General features: G+C 44.1%; 1 protein-coding gene across 2 annotated transcripts in view; it reads left to right on the top strand.

The window, feature by feature from the left end:
• Positions 1 to 12,402, top strand: part of NIPAL3 (NIPA like domain containing 3) — a 54,846-nt gene that overhangs the window by 1,229 nt on the left and 41,215 nt on the right. The window lies entirely within an intron of this gene.

The raw sequence follows: 12,402 nt of genomic DNA, 5'->3' as shown, positions 1-12,402 counted from the left end.
ATATATATATAGGTGTGTATGTATATCACCTACTCCATTACTTGGAGATAATTTTCATTCGGATTTCAGTATATCTCCTTGTTTTTTTCTAGTATTATAAATTTGGGGTCACATTGCACATAAAGTTTTGTATCTTGGTTGTTTAACTTGACCTTACTTGTGGAATATTTCCCCATGTCATCGAGTAGTGACTGAAAGCATACTTTTTGAATGATTGACCAATAATCCGTTGAGCTGCTGTGTCAAAATTTGCTCAACAGATCCTCATTGCTGGATATTCAGGCTGTCTCTAATCTGGAGTGGCTGTAAACCATGAACATCCTGGAGTGTAAATCTCTGTGCTGATCTCTGATCCTTTCCTTAGATATAGTCATATAGGTACAACGAATAGGTCAAAGGGAATGCACCTTTTTTAACAAGGGGATTTTCATGTCAAAGTTAAGTGTTCATAAACACCTATCAGTGCAGCATCTGATTACTGGGATTTATTGAAAATTATTTTTTTAAAGATCAGAGAGGCCAGGTGTGGTGGCTCATGCCTGTAACTTCAACAATTTGGGAAGCCAAGACAGGTGGATGGCTTGACCTCTGGCGTTCAAGACCAGCCTGGGCAAACATGATGAAACCCTGTCTCTACCAAAAATACAAAAAATTAGCCAGGTGTGGTAGGACCACCTGTGGTCCCAGCTACTTGGGAGGATCATTTGAGCCAGGGAGGAAGAGATTGCAGTGAGCCAAGATTGCACCACTGCACTCCAGCCTAGGTGAGAGAGTGAGACCCCACCTCAAAAAAAAAAGAAAGAAAGAAAAAAAGATCAGTGACTGCTAATACCCTAGAGCTAAAGGAGACTTTAGAGATCATCTCATCAAACCTCTCATTTGATGGACTGGAACAGTGAGGCTGGGAGGTGAGAAGCGACATTCTTAAGATCCTATAGCAAGTTGAGAGGAAGAGCTAGAACTGTTGTTAATTTTAGATAATAATGATGATCATAATAACAATGACTAATATTTATTGAGCATTTATTCTATCCCAGGTACTGTGCTGAGTTCGTCACATGTCTTTCCTTGGGTAATCTTCACACTAGCACTACACAGTAGGTCCAGGTTTCCTCCTCTGTGGAATAGTAACTGCCTCCTGGTGGTGGTGAGGATGAAATGAATTTATTCATGTGAAGCCCTTAGGCAATGACCCACATAATGGCCAGTGTTTGTCAAGTGCTAGCTGTTACCATCTTTATCCCCACTTTAGAGACAAGGAGACTGAGACAGAGAAGTTCAGTAATGGCCCTGACTGGCACAACTAGTAAGTTGTGCAACCAGAATTTAAACCCCGGTCAGACCAGCTGCAGAACCCACGCTCCTAACTGCGGCGCTGCTCTGACTCCCCGGTGTCCTGACTCCTACTGCTGCCACCACATCCCAGCATGCCCAAGGAGGGGACTCTGCAGGTCATTAAAGGCTTTTGTCATTTTAATTCCTTGTGACCAGCCAGGTGGAATATGTATGGAAATTATGAACATTTGTCTGGAATTAGACTCATTCTAGAGCGAAGATTGACTCTGATATTCTCAGTGGACTCTGCCTCACCAAGCAAACCAGTTTCAGAGCCAAGATGGCATGATTGTTTCAGCATTGGCATCTCGCTCCTTGGTCTTCTTTCCATGAAAGCCTGTTGTTTCCCCTTCCTATGCAGCTACTGTATTCATCTAGGGCTCTGTTGGGAAGGGTATCAGACTGAGAACTGGGAGACCTGAGTTCTTGGCCCAGCTCTGTCATCTCTGGGTGTGTGATCTTGGGCAAGTGTCATCCCTTCTCTATGCCTCAGTTTCTGTCTCTGTAAAATGAAGAGGTAGAGTTCATAGATGGTCCCCAATCCTGCCTAACCACCTGAAATACCTGGGGAGCTCTAAAACATGCAGATTTCTAGGCCTCAGACTCATCTCTCCCTGCCTTCACCCTTTTACCCCCTCGTCTCTACTCCCCTGCAAATTGTGGTTTTGCATAGCTAGGCTAGAAACCCAGAACATGCATTTTGTAAAACCTCTTCAGGTAAATCAGATAATCAGCCAGGTGTGGGAATTTCTGGACCACATGATCTGCTAAGCTCCTTCCCACACCAACTCCATCATCCTGAGAAATCAAGATCTCAGGCCACCACGTCTTAGCAGCACTGATATTCAAAGTGAGCAAAACACTCTTCTCAAGTAGGCAGTGTTACTGTTCGCATCCTTGGAGGTGTCCACATGCTTCACAGAGCATTATTCAAAATGGAGCAGGGTTTCAAATCAGAAAACACTTTTCCTGTCTAGCCTTTTTATTGACGTATGGTATGCATACAGAAAAATATACAAATCATAAGCTCTAGATGTTAAATTTTAATGAAGAGGGTGCATACATGTTACTGACGCCCTAATCAAGAAACAGAACATTACTAGTACCCAAAAGTCTCCTTGTGCCCCTGCTAGTCACTCCCCTCCCCGCAGGGGTAATCACCCTCTCTTCAAGTCAGAAAACACATTGATGGTGGCACAGTCTTGACTTCAGAGGAAATTCAGGAGCTACTGGTCAGCTTGAGTGAATACTGCCTTACATATTGAAGGTGCTGAGTGCTTTCATTCTGTGAAGGAACCAGAGCATTCCATTCTGCTTTTGATATTCAGAGTCTATACCATTTCTAATGTAATGATAGAAGCTGTTCTCTTGAGTTTTCCCTGGGCCTTAATTTATGGAGATGACAGAGTAACTCCATGGATGGCTAATGCCATTGAAGAAGATTTTTGTTGCTTACATTTCCTAAAAGAAGGAGGCACTCACGCCTGTAATCCCAGCACTTTGGGAGGCTGAGGCAGGTGGATCACGAGGTCAGGAGATCGAGACCATGGTGAAACCCCGTCTCTACTCAAAAATACAAAAAAATTAGCTGGGTGCGGTGGCGGGTGCCTGTAGTCCCAGCTACTGGGGAGGCTGAGGCAGGAGAATGGCGTGAACCCGGGAGGCAGAGCTTGCAGTGAGCCGAGATCGCACCACTGCACTCCAGCCTGGGGGACAGATCGAGACTCCATCTCACACACACACACACACACAAAAAAGGCATATCATGCTGCAGAGGGCCACACGGGACACACCAAGGTCAGTTGGTTAGAAGCAGAGGGCATGTGGGGAAAGCTTAGATCAGAGCCTTTATTGTGTTTTTCTGTGGGAAAGGCATGGCAAGACAGGGCGAACAGTTTAGGACTGGCTGATTTGAAGAACTCTGGGTTGTCTGGTACGTAGCCCTGGGTTGATTTAGAGCAGGGGAAATATTGATCTGGGGTGTGAGAGTCATTTAATAAAGGAGATGTTTGCAGCTCTGGATTGGTTAGTTAGCATATGAAAGGCATGCTCCTTAGAATATAAAAAATCAGTTAATACAATTGGCCCTGTGATGAATGGATGCCAAATGGACAAATATAAGAATCTAAGAAAACTCAGAGCACTCTCCCTGATGAGATTTCTAGTAAGTTTCCATTTTAATCACAAATTCAATTCAGTTGCCTAGTATGGAATATCTTCATGCCAGAGCAAAGATGAATAATTCATGGTGACTCTACCAAGGATGTATGAATTGAGGTGAGGGACAGGCATGGTTGTGATGATGATTGAGTTGACTGAAGTACTGGGTGGGGTAAAGAGAAGAGGACTTGGGTCCAAATCCCCAGTGTTCCGTCTTAGCTAAGTGACCTTGGGTGTATGGTACAACCCTGCAGAGCTCCTGTTGCCTTATCTGTAGAATGTTGGTTTTCATCCTTCCCTCCCAATGGCTGTGTGGATCAATGAAAAAGCACCTAACACAGTGTCTGACCATGCACTAGGCATGCTGGAAATATGTGACTCAGAAATGCCACGGGGTTTCCAAGAGGAACAGATGAAGGTACACAGAGTAGAGGGGAAGGTGTGGTTAATTCTGCATGGGGATGGGGAGAGGGGTTTTGAGGGAAAGCCGTCCCCTTTCTCAATTTTGTTAAGGCTATTTTGATTGCAAGGAGTAAAAACTCATTTCAGAGAAGCTGAGGCAAAAAGGGAAATTATTATAAGGCTACAGGGTAGCTCATGAAATCCAGAGGCAGGAAAGGCAATGGGGCTTGGAAGGTTCTGGAACTCATACCTCCCCTTCAAAAGAGGGAAGACCTGAGTGGCCAGCTTGGGTAAGGTGTCTACCTGGTCCAGTCGGTGATGGCCAGGGAGTGCCACCCAGCTGATGCCACCTGGCAGACATGGTTTCTGAGGCTCTACCATTATGGGCAGGTCTCAGAAAAGTGGTCATGTGGGCTGGGCAGGCTTCTTGCAACTCATCTCTTACCTCTGGGAGGAGGAAAATATTGAGAGACTCTTAAGTCCAGCTTGATGGGTGGGATGAAGTTAGGAGCAAGCTGTCTGATGAAGTTAGGAGCAAGCTGTCTGCCTTTGAGTTTCAGCCCTGCCCTCTGCCCTGCCCATCAGCGTATAAATTTTGGTTGTTGGGGAGGGCACTTTGCTACAGAAAGCCCCCCAGGCTGAGCTGCCCAGGAAGCAGCTCCCAGCAGGACATTGACACTGTGGAAACTTTACCTCAGCCGGGAAAAGTCAGGTCTCAATTCTTCTGTTGAGTGAGTAGACATTTCATCTGAGCACCTACTCTCCCCAGCTTGTGCTGGGTGGGGCGGGAGCTATATAGATCAAGCTTGTCCAACCCACAGCCCAGGACAGCTTTGAATGCAGCCCAACACAAATTTATAAACTTTCTTAAAACATTATGAGTTTTTTTTGCGATTTTTTTTTTTAAGCTCATCAGTGGCTATCATTAGTGTTAGCATATTTTATGTGTTACCCAAGACAATTCTTCTTCCAATGTGGCCCAGGGAAGCCAAAAGATTGAACACCCCGATATAGATCATCAAGACAGATCTTCCCTGGTTACAGTCTAGGAGGGAGGTGGGGAAGATACATTTTCACAACTGTTTACCCCTCAAGACAGAATTCGACACAAAAATAGAGATACAACAGAGTGTTAAGAGCATGACCTTTGGAATCAGAGACTTGGCTCCAATCCCTGGCCCTATTACCTTTCTTCTTATCTTTTTAGGAGACAGAGTCTCCTGTGTGGCCCAGGCTGAGTGCATAGTGATTATAGCTCTCTGCACCAGCTCTGTTATTTTCTAGCATTATAACTTGGGGAAAATCATGTAATGCCTCTGTGGGTAAGTCTTATACCCATCCTATAGGGTAGTTATGAGAATGACCAGAATTTACAGATGAGCAAACCAAAGCTGCCTGCACCACCCCCTGCTTCTGCCTTCGGAAATCCTACCCAGCCTTCCAGCGCAAGTATCACCTTTTCATCCATTAAGCCTTTGTCAGTCTTCCTGGCAATAAAATATAGGTCCTTTAGCCACCCTTTCATAGCCAATTAACAATGATTATTGTAATCATCATCATAAAAGCAACTAACATTATTTACTTATAGAACAGGAACTGTGCTAATCCTCACAAAAGCTCTCATGAGATAGGTACTGTTATAACCCCATTTTACCTGTGAAGAAACTGGCACAGAGAGGTTAATTAACTTGCCCATGGCCACACAGTCAATGGGTAGCGTAGTTGGGGTGAGTAGCTTTGCCTTCACCTCACTTCTTTCGCCAGTAACACTCCCCATTGAGAGACTGCAGCATGGGTAGGGTGACCGTGGTCCCGGTTTGTGCCTTATGCCTGTGTATGTTAATAGAGCCCCCTTTCATTCTCAAGAGTCTTCCTTTTTTTTTTTTTCCTTTGAGATACAGTTTCAGTCTGTCGCCCAGGCTGGAATGCAGTGGCGTGATCTTGGCTCACTGCAACCTCTACCTTCTGGGATCAAGTGATTCTCATGCCTCAGCCTCCCGGGTAGCTGGGATTACAGGCGTGTGCCACCACACCCAGCTAATTTTTGTATTGTTAGTAGAGACAGGGTTTCACCATGTTGACCAGGCTGGTCTTGAACTGCTGACTTCAGGTGATCTGAGGAGTCTTCCTATTTGGAAGGTGTACAGTTATCCTAAATATAAGGCTCCTGGTAGTTGGGAGGCCTCATACTTCCTCACCCATAAAATACTGGAACCAGAGCGGTGTGGGGAGACCCTGACAGTCGCTTATTCCGTGACTTTGGCTGAGTCTTGGGCTTTCTTGGGTAACACATCTCCACTGGGAGCAGCTCCTGAGATATTTGCCTGCCTTCTCCCCTCTCTTCCACCTCAACGGACAGTGTCAATTCTACTCTGCCTTGTCAACTCAAGAAAAGTTGGGAACCTGATTGGGTGTTGCCTCAGAAGAATCAACCTGATCTGGCAGTGCCCAAGCCTGGAGCCGCCCAAGACAGTTCTCACCCCTGCCTGTCAGCTGGGAACCATATGTTCCAGTTTGCACCGTGTCTTTGCTTAAGGGACAAAGTCACTGATTCCAAGGTGGAATATCCCTGTTCTGTGTTAACCATGCACGTGTACTTGTGAATGCTCCACCCCTAAAATAACCCCAGTGAAGACATACAAGATGGTTCCTCAGGAAAAAGAGGAGCAGAATAGGTAGAGAAGGCTGCCAGTGGGGTCCAGAGGTGGGAGCTGGCCAGGCACTACCCATTCCCTCCCTGCAGCAGAACTGGGCACCCGCATTTATGGTTTCCAACCTGAGGGTTGGAGGAAGAGCTTGCTGGCAGGAGTCATCCTTGCCTCCCCATTGCCCTATGCCAGGCACTGCAGGGTGCCTCGTAGGTGTGTGTACAAGCAGTGTAACCCAGGGCTGGTGACAACTTCTTGGCCTGTCTTTGAATGCTCATAAAATTGGACCCGTCATCACTTCACAAGGGTTTGGGGGCATAATTAATGTTGATGAAGCCCTTTGAAATGCTTAGGTGGAGTTATATTATGCTATTGCTAATCATGTCTGTCTGTAACTGGTTATTACATGTGGACATTCATATGTTATGGAAATGGCTTTTAAAAGAAACCTCAGCCATCTGTGTCCTTAGTGGAAATGTGGCACTGATAAGGTTATTTTTTTTTCCTAATTGATTGTGCCACCTTTGAAGGACACTTCACAGAACACAATGGAGACAGTCTGGAGGAGTAATTATCATCAAGAGGCTGGAAGTCAGGCTTAGATGCTAAAAATAGGACTCATAGTAACACCCATCTCATAGTGTTGTTTGTGGCCCTAAGAGAAGGGTGCACAGAAAGGGCTTAGCACACCATGTGCTCCATCAATACCAGCCTTTATTATCATAGTAACTATCAGGGATCAGAAAACCATACCTGAAAAAGAAAGCTTCAGAAGCAAAAGTTCCTCTCTGACCTTTTCTTGCTCTCCTTTCTCTGGCCCCCCTTCTCCACCAGGCTAGCCATAGAATCTACAATCCCTCTTCCCCAAGGCAGGTCATAGAAACCACAACCCCTGCAGGCACTGAGGTGGCTCATGCTTGTAATCCCAGAACTTTGGAAGGCCGAGGCAGCCTTTGAGCCCGGGAGTTCGAGACCAGCCTGGGCAACATGGTGAAACACCGTCTCTACTAAAAATACAAAAATTAGCTGGGTGCAATGGCATGCACCTGTAGTCCCAGCTACTCAGGAGGCTGAGGTGGGAGCATGGCTTGATACCCAGAGATGGAGGTTGCAGTGAGCTGAGATCACGTCACTGCATTCCAGCCTCATTCCAGCCTTGCTGACAGAGCGAGACCCTGTCTCAAAAAGAAAGAAAGAAATAGAGAGAGAGAGAGAGAGACACCAGAACCTCCTTTCCCCAAAGCCAGCTATAAAACCTAAAATATTACTCTAATTTTCTTCCACTTTTTTTTGTAAAAATTGGCCATAAGGAAATTATCAGACCTACTTTGTTTGATCATAGGTCAGAAGACCCCCATTCCAGAGAGGGTCCTGACTCATATAAGGAAGGAATGCTGCCCAGAGAGGCCGAGAAGAATCTCAACAGACAGACCTGGCTGGGTTCCCCACTCAGTCAATCAGCATTAGATCAGGCCCCTTTGTCCAATCATATTTCTACACAGTCGTCCATACTTTGTTGAACCTAAGCCTAAAAATGACAGTTTCTCCTGTGTCTTTGGGTCTTCTCTCTGAAGGCTCCCGTGTCACATAAAATGATGATGAAGTAAATTTGTACGCCTTTTCTCCTATTAATCTGCCTTTCGTCAGTTGATTTTCAGCGAACCTTCCAAGGGCAATGGGGAAGTCTTCCCTTGGCCCATACATAACCTTTTAGCCTCCAATGTTTTTGCTGCCTAGGTGGGTTCATCCTTGTGAGGTTTATAGTTTTCACTTCTGGGTCCCACCCTTCCCTGCCGCACTCCCTGACTTGTCTCTCTGGCCACAGTGGCCTCCCTCTGCCCTTCTGCAGCTCTGCACTTCCATGGTAGTGAGTTAACACATTCTCAGGCTAGTCTGTGAAGACAGACTAAATCCTCGTGGATTTAGTCAACCACTCATCTGAGGCCATCTCATCTTGGTCTCTTGCAGTAAAAATAAAATAGCAGCTACCAGTTATAGGTGGAACCATATGAAACTACCATCTTTATGCATCAAAAATGGTTGAATATTGGCCGGGCATGGTGGCTTACCCCTGTAATCCCAGCACTTTGGAAGGCCGAGGTGGGCAGATCACCTGAGGTCAGGAGTTTGAGACCAGCCTGGCCAACATGGAGAAACCCCGTCTCTACTAAAAATGCAAAAAAATTAGCTGGGCATGGTAGCACATGCCTGTAGTCCCAGCTACTCAGGAGGCCGAGGCAGGAGAATGGATTGAACCATTTCTGGCAAATTTAAACATTGGTATTTTTTATTTATCTAACAGTATTGAGTACTGTTAGATACTGTTAACTGAAGCCCTTGGTATAAAGACCATTCAGTACCCACTATCAGCCTTCTGAAAAATATATAAGCTGTTCTTTATGTGTTGAAAATTTTACATCATTCCTTTTTCTCCTTGAATTTGTATTTCCATTCTATTTCCCTCACAGAATTTTATTCCAAAATTGTGTATTTTAATACTTGAAAGTTTGGTGAACTCCTCTCATACTTTCATTAAAAGGAAAGCTTTGGACAAATGAAATTTAACAGAGTTATTTGAGCAAAGAATGATTCATGAATTGGGCAGGCACTCAGAACCGGAAGAGGTTCAGAGAGCTCCGCTTTAGTGGCCTGAGCAGCACACTTTTATAGGTTGAATGCAGAAGCAAAGCAAAGAAACGGCTTGATTGGCTACAGATAGGTGCTTGCTTTATTTGGGTCTGATTGGAGGAAAGTCCCTAGTTAGAGGTTAGTCGATGCTTTGAATGGTTGTGCTTAAGTATCATTTTACTGGTTACATTGCAATTCAGTTTGCTTACATAGGAACCCAAGGCCCTACAGCTGTCTCAGCCTGATGGCCTCCCAGTGAAAATTTTTTCATACTTCTCTATAAGAAAAGATGTAGAATAGGTAATCAAATTTCATTTATTAAAATTTCCTTGGATATGAGGTTCAGAAGAGTTTATTTATTGGTATGATTGACTGAAAGCTGTTAATGCAGTATAAAATTTTACAATGATTATTAAGCAAAAGAAGTATTAGAAATGAATATCTGAATGAGAAGAATAAGACTTTCTTTAAAAATTAATTTCTGTATTCAAGATAAATATTACTGATTGCTAGAATGAGGTAGAGTTTAGCATCTATTCTACTGCAAGTTTTGTTTCCCATAGCTAAAGTGCTAAGAACTTTATTCACATTAGTATAAGTACCTGGAATGGAAGAAGTGTTGGTATAGCAGTATCACTAAATTCTTTTTTTTTTTTTTTTCTTTTTTTTGAGACAGAGTCTCACTCTTGTTGCCCAGGCTGGAGTGCAGGAGTGCAATGGCGCAATCTCGGCTCATTGTAACCTCCACCTCCTGGGTTCAAGTGATTCTCCTGCCTCAGCCTCCAAGTAGCTAGGATTACAGGTGCCAGCCACCACACCTGGCTAATTTTTGTATTTTTGGTAGAGATGGGGTTTCACCATGTTGGCCAGGCTGTTCCTGAACTCCTGACCTCAAGTGATCCACCCGCCTCGGCCTCCCAAAGTGCTGGGATTACAGGCATGAGCCACCGTGCTAGGCTCCAGTATCACTAAATTCTTTAAACTCATTCCAAGTTACCTGCTAAAAGTCACATCATGATAAACTATTTTCATCAGCTAACGATATGATTAGAGCCACCTTCATTTTTGTTCAAAGCAAAGTACTGGACACTCCTAATTACAACAACAAGATTTGTTTTGCTTTCACAATTTCTGTGACGTTTACCAAAAGGGCATTGTTGATTATGCCTGTAACTTTTTTCACCTAAAGGCACCTTGTGTTAACCTGATATATCTAGAAAGGGTCAGGGAAATTGAAATATTATTTTTACCATTCCTTTGCTTATGCTGTACTTTAATGCACATATATTTTTACATTTATTATGTAGTATAATGTATAAGTATTTGTACATATAGTTCAAGTATAAATGATTTTATTTTATAACAAGCTTTGAATATATTTTTTGTCAAAGCTTAGAGCAGGAAATTTAGCTCATTCAATCTGTGTAACAGATCTGGAATATAACCTAATTAACAAAGCTAGTCCTTATTGTCCAAACATCAGTCAAACCAGACTCTGGCTTAGGAATATTCCAACAAGGGCCAAACTATCCCATTCCAGTGTCATGCCTTAACAGGAGTATGGATGACAGAGGGAAGAAAAGTCATTCTTGGGATGGGTGTTACAGCATCTTGATTATCACTAAAAAAACGTGGGAAACAAAATTTCAGAATTCCCCTTGATTTCCTGGTGATTTTACAACTTGGCAATGTACCAGAGTAAGATTCTAAGGTAAATGAAGGACAAGCCTTTCTTTGATCAAACGGGAAAAAACTTCTGTGAAAGGTGAAATGAGAAAGCAGAACATACGAAAAGCTGGCAAAGAACACGGAAGGGCATGAAGATAGGTGATCAAGTCCCCTAAGACTGTCAGTATCACCTTGTGGAAGAAAATCTCTGGCCCCAGTCCAAAGAAGATGGCCTTCTGGTCCTTGCAGCCCTGATTTCTATCTTTTTTTAATTTATTTTATGACCTCTAAGTGTTCAAGTGAAATAATTTCTCTTTTAGAAACATAGTCCTAATAACATCACTCAGAGCCTCCCTGTCATCTCCAAGGCCAGGTCCAATGTCTTGGAATAGGGCTTCTCTGGTTTCTTTACATCTTCCCTGGACCGCTTTTAAAACTGAATTAAAGGGGGTTGCCTTTAGTCAGTTCCCCGATCCCATTTTTCCCTGAGTCTTTTCCCCTTACACCAGCCATCTTTCTCTTCCTCAAAAGTACTTGCTGGTTCCCACCCCTGGAGCTTCCTATGCGTTGTGGAACAGCTTTCTGCACCCCACCCCCACCACTCCAGGTCTTCAGCCATCCCTTTAGAAATCATTCTTCAGAGATGTCTTCCTTGACCACCCCACAACACACACACTAGATCAGGTCCCTGTCACGTAGAGTACCCTGTGCCTTTCCTGTGTAGCCCTAACCACAATGTGATTACATAGTCAGTTCAATGTATGTTATGTGAGGACAAGGACAGGGCATGGCACAAACTAGGCACTGAAGGAACAAGTGACTGGAGTGCCATTCCTCCCTTCTCTGTACTTCTTGTGCCCATCTCTAATAGATTATATATATATTTTTTTGAGATGGAGTTTTGCTCTTGTTGCCTAGGCTGGAGGGCAATGGCACGACCTCGGCTCACTGCAGTCTCCGCCTTCCGGGTTCAAGTGATTCTGCTGCCTCAGCCTCCCGAGTAGCTGGGATTACAGGCGTGTGCCACCATGCCCGGCTAATTTTGTATTTTTAGTAGAGACAGGGTTTCTCCATGTTGGTCAGGCTGGTCTCGAACTCCCAACCTCAGGTGATCTGCCCGCCTCAACCTCCCAAAGTGCTGGGATTACAGGTGTGAGCCATCGCGCCCGGCCAGATTGTAATATTTTTAGTGTCTGTATTCTGCACTAGCCTGGGAGTCACTGGGTCAAGAACCAATTCCCCAGCTCCTAATAATAGCTACTATTTATTCAATACCTACCCTGTTCCAGGCCTGTTATAGAGCTTTATATATTATATAGTTTGACATAATAATTATGAGCATGGGCTCTGGTGTCAGACTACCTGGGTTCCCATCCTTCTTCAGCCACTTACTAGCTATCTCTTATCCTCTGTGCCTCAGCTTCCTCACTGTAAAATTAGATGATAATAGTACCTGCCTTAAAAGGTTGTTATGAGGATTAAATGAGTTAATACGTTTAAAGTACTTAGAGTAATACTTGGCACATAGTAAGTGCTTGATAAATGTTAGTTTATGATTATC

Source organism: Gorilla gorilla, chromosome 1, assembly GCF_029281585.2.
Source record: "Gorilla gorilla gorilla isolate KB3781 chromosome 1, NHGRI_mGorGor1-v2.1_pri, whole genome shotgun sequence".
Taxonomy (NCBI): Eukaryota; Metazoa; Chordata; class Mammalia; order Primates; family Hominidae; genus Gorilla; species Gorilla gorilla.
Note: the sequence above shows the minus strand (reverse complement) of the source record. Positions and strands in the feature narration are given on the sequence as shown.